We start from the raw sequence: 5,000 nt of genomic DNA on the forward strand, positions 1-5,000 counted from the left end.
ACGCTCGCTCGCTCGCTCGGCCCGACGACGGGCTCATCCCGGGGGGCCCCTGCCGCTTCCCCTCAGCGGCCTCCGGGCCTACCTTCCCCGTAAACCGAGCGCGGGGACCGCGAGGCGCCGACCGGGACTCTCCCCAACTCCGTGCCGACCTCCTTGGAGCCCTTTCCCGCTCGAGCGCCGCGAATCCGGCCCCATCGAGACTCCCGCGGAGCTGCTTCCTCCGTTGAAGCGGCGCTGCGAACGGCACTCGCCGGCGCGCCTCCGGGTCAGCCTTCGCACGTCGCAGCGTCAGGCGGCCGGAGCGGCTCTCTCCCGGACTCCACGCCGACCTCCTGGTGCCCGTCTCCGTCTTGCACTGGCGAGCCGTCGCTCCTGGGGACGCCGGCAGCGTGAGGGGACGACATCCGTCTCTCTCCGGCCGCAACCCACGCCGACCTCCTGAAAGCCCTTCTCCGTCGAGCACTGCCGAGACGTCGCTGCTACCTCGTGCCGCGTGCCTTCCAGACGTCTTCCAAGGGGCGTCCTCCGGCTCTGCCTTTCCACGGCCGCGTGAGGCGGCGACCGGCTCTCTGCCGGAATCCACGACGGCCTCCTGGAGCCCTTCTCCTTCTCGCACTGACGAGCCGTGGCTCCGGCGGACGCTGGGAGCGAGAGGCGGCGACCGGCTATTTCCCGAAAACCGTCGGCGACCTGCCGGAACCCTTCGCGGCCGACCTCCGGCGATCCGTCACCCCTACCTGGCGGGGCTTCCGCACGACCGCTCGGCCCGACGTCGGGCGCCTCCGTCAGGCGAGGGGCTCGTCCAGGGGATCCTGCCGCTTGCCCATGAACCCGCAGGCGCACGCCCCGGCCGTCCGAGCGCGGGGACAGCGAGGCGCCGACCGGGACTCTCCCGAAATCCACGCCGACCTCCTGGAGCCCTTTCCGGGCGAGCTCCGCGAATCCGTCCCCATCCAGACTTCCGTACCCTCCTCCGACCGCCTTCGGTAGAGCGGGGCTCTGCCCCAGGACTCTGGCCATACGTACCACCCACGCCACCCCCAGCACCTTTCCCGCAGCTGCCTCCAGGTCCACCCTCACCCTCACCCTCTAACCCTCACCCTCTAACTCTCACCCTCCAGGTCTACCCGGGGGGGGGGGGGGGGAGAGGGGGCAGCTAGCCTCCTGTTCGACTCGCCGCCCCCTGCGTGCGTGCGCGCGTGCGGATCAGCGCTCCGCCGGGGACTCCGCCACCGCCTCGTTGGTGCATGTGAGCAAGTATTTGTTTTACAAAGGAACTCTGTCCGTGAAGGGTTAATAGCCACAGAAGCTAAGATAAGCATCAGGTGCGATTAATTAAGGTTGGGAACACGCCCGCCGAGTCATCCTGAGTGCTGGAGCGATGAGAGAAGGAAAGCAGCGCAGGGTTAAGGGGTGCAGATGCTCTCCGTATCTCTCCAAACACCCGCGGAGCGCTCGCTGTCTGAGTTAAACGCCGCAAGTCTGATGACGAAGGCGCACGGAACCTCTGGCTGTGCTGCTGTAGAAATCCTGTATATAGACTTTGGACTGCATTGTATCAAGCGTTTGCTGTTCTCTTCTGTTTACTTTGTGCAACGTCTGAGTAAACGACTGCTTATAGCACTAACACGTGTATCCAGCCTCTTGGTGCGAAAGAGGGGTCCAGAATAACCCGATCACGCCTTCCTCCTTTTCTCCTCTCCTTCCCACACGCACGCACGCACCCCCCCCCCCCCCGCCGCCGCGAGCGGCCACCAGGTCCGGGTTCGTGGAGAAGCCTCCAGGTCTCCCGTCGGATGTTACCCCTGCTTTAAACAGGGGACTGGGTCTTTCATGACGCCCGGGGGTGGGGGGTGGGGGGTGGGGGGAGGCTTCTACACGGGGGGGGGGGGGGGGCATGCCGTGAGAGAACGAAGCTGTGGGCCGCCATCGGGGCCGTTCCGGGGGAAAGAGGCAAAAATGCAGATGATGTATCTATCCTGGTAAATGATAAACAGGAAATAGAAATAATCAGAGATTTGTTTGAACAGTTTGGTCAGGCTTCTGGTGGTCATTTAAATATGCAAAAGAGTTTTATGATATCGCCCAATAACATTAAGGGAAATATACAAGTAATGCCACTGGAACATCTGATTAGTAATAATAATAAAAATGAAGCAATACATTCAGAAGCTGAGGAAGGGCAAATTCAAACACATGTTAAATTATTAGGAATTTATTTTGCAGTCAAATGGGAAGGGTGGGAATATAATTGGAACATGTGGAGAGATCAAGTCAAAGAAAAAATACAAATGCGGCCAAAAATGGCATCTTTCTATTTATCGGAAAGCCATGTACGTTAGTACGTACTTGGTACCGGTAGTAGGTAATTTGGCAGCTGTCTACCCACCACCTGAAAGGATCGTTAAAGAGATTAATAAAATGGCATTTAAGTTTCTATGGGGAACGGCTAATTTCCCCCTTGCAAGAGCAGAGGCGTACAAATCTGTAGCACAGGGTGGTCTAAATTTTACAGCAATTGGTTTCAAATTTTTAGCAATTTTTGTTAGTCATAATTTTGGGAAGTGGGCAGAGGTAGAAAGAAAAGAATTGGCACCTCATTTTTGGTTGGTGGCTTTTGCCAAACACCGGAGAATTAAAGATTGGGCCAAAATATGGTGGGAAGAAAGATAAGGTCAATTATAAAATCACACCATCGCTGAAGTGTTTTGGACCTGATTATTTGATTGAAATGTACAGTAATGTAAGAGAATGGAAATTAAGGGCAAGCATCATAAAAATGGAAAGGTGTGAACCAAAAGTGAAGAGAAAGAAAATGTATAGGAATTTATTAGAAGTAAATAGTTTTCAGCCGGAATGTGAAAAGAATGTAAAAAGGGGAAATTTATCCATGTATTTAAAAGAGCCTGTACACCAGATGGAATTCTTGAAAGATCAAAGAATTCCTTATAAACTATGGGACATCAGATGGAAGTTTTTTCATCAGATTTATAGCGTGCAAGCAAATACGCCGTGGCTAGCCAATGTTAACCAAGCTTGTCCACGATTAAGGTGTCAGGAAGAAGCTGTAAGAACAGGGCAGACACAAAAAGAAACCGTTCCACATTTTGTTAAAGACTGTGTATCTGCGAAAGAGACGTGGACTATAATTGCTAAAACTCTGGATTGGCCAGACCTTTTGAGGGAAAACTATTGTTTCGGGAGCGGAACCGGAAAAAGGAATTCAAGGCCCGAGAGAAAGAAAAGGAGTGAAAAGACCTAGAAATAAAAACAACGTAGTGAATAATTACTGGAAGGTACCCTGGACAACGATAAGAATTGTCAATTTATTTGTTCTAAGTATCTTATGTTGGCAACGGTTAAAAGAAAGTAAGACTCAGAACATATGCAGTTCCGGAAGTACGATTAGGACGATATTATCAGAAATAAGAGAACTGAGTTCATTTGAAAAAGAAAAATTGCCGCATGAGAAGCGGAGAAAATTCTGGCCGTGGACATCAGAGTCGACCCCTCCTATAACACAGAGCTGAGCTGAGATGAATATTTTGTGTTAGTGTTAGGTTAGTTAGGAAAAGTATGTGTATTAGCTAGATGCGTTATTCTGAGAGTGGCGATATTGTTACGTGTTTTCGCGTGCGGGATGTGACCAGTAGTATGAATAATTTTAATAAAAAACCTTACCTAAAAAAAGAAAAAAATCTTCCCTAAGCCGAAGCCTGTTTGCAAGGAGGAAGGACGTGGTTTTCCGGAGCTCCTGCGAAGGGCTTGGGTGAGCGCTAGGGTTGCCAGGTTCAATCCCTGAGACTGATCCTGTCATCTTCAGGAGAAAAGAAAGTCAGCCAAGTGCAGGTGGTTCTTGCAACCTTGTAATGGAAAAAAAACCACAAGGCGGAATTCTCCCTTCCCTCGGCACAACTTTTAAAGATACAGAAGATCTCTTAGAGGCTGGGCCTGGCAACCAAGAGGTCTTTTGTATCTTTAAAAATTGTGCAGGGAGAATTCCACCTTGCGGTTTTTCCAATTACAGGGTTGCAAGAACACCTGCACTTGGCTGACTTTCTCTTCTCCTAAAGATACAGGATCGGTCTCAGGGATTGAACCTGGCAACCCTAGTGAGCGCGGTTTTAACCCCCTTCGGGGGGGGGTTGAATTTCTTCAAAAATAGTATCTGGACGTTCCTAAGACTGTGGGGATTCTTTTGAGACCACTTGTGTATTTGGGGGACGTACGGGTGGGGTGGGGGAGCTGTAGGTTTCCCCCCCCCCCCTCCCTCCCCAACGAGGCCTACTGATCCCAAACAAACCTCCCCCCGGCTGGGGGAGGGAAGGACTTCAAAATGGAGGCCAAACAGCTCATAGAAATAGATAGAAAGCTCAAACAAGAGCTTCGCCAGAGAAAAGGAGAGAGAGTTAAAAAGAAAGAACTCCCTCCAAAAGGTGAAGGCCAACTGGGGAGTTGGGAGGAGAAAGAAGAACCTCCAAACAGGATTGGAGTGCAAGCTGGAGCCTCTTTATCCAGCAACCTCGTTAAGATTCTTCAGTTTGTACGGAAGACAGAGTCGCCTAAGCCTACAGTACAGTATATTACAGAGGAAAAGTCAGGAGAAAAGAAAGAAGTTATACAAGAGCAGATAAAAACGACAGATGAGATGAAAGAAATGAATTTAGAAATGCAAGATGTATTATACAATCTCTGGAATCTTTAAGAGATAACGGGGTAGGTAACGCATGGATTTTCTTACAAGTCTCTAAGTTTGTTTGATTTCCCTTTAGGAATTCTATTGTATTCCCAGGGTTGCATTGCAACGTCTGCAGGCTTTGTAGAGGAAAAAGCAAGCACGCAAAAAGCAAGCATGCGAAAAGAGAGTAAAGCAAACCCGCGAAATGCAGACTTGCAAAATGCAAACCTGCAAAAAGCAAGCAAAGAAGACTTGCAAAAAGCAACCCTGCAGAGAGTAAGCGTGCAAACTGAAAACTGCAACCTCCAAACTGCTAATAATG

This window comes from Rhineura floridana, unplaced genomic scaffold (genome assembly GCF_030035675.1).
Source record: "Rhineura floridana isolate rRhiFlo1 unplaced genomic scaffold, rRhiFlo1.hap2 scaffold_22, whole genome shotgun sequence".
Classification (NCBI taxonomy): domain Eukaryota; kingdom Metazoa; phylum Chordata; class Lepidosauria; order Squamata; family Rhineuridae; genus Rhineura; species Rhineura floridana.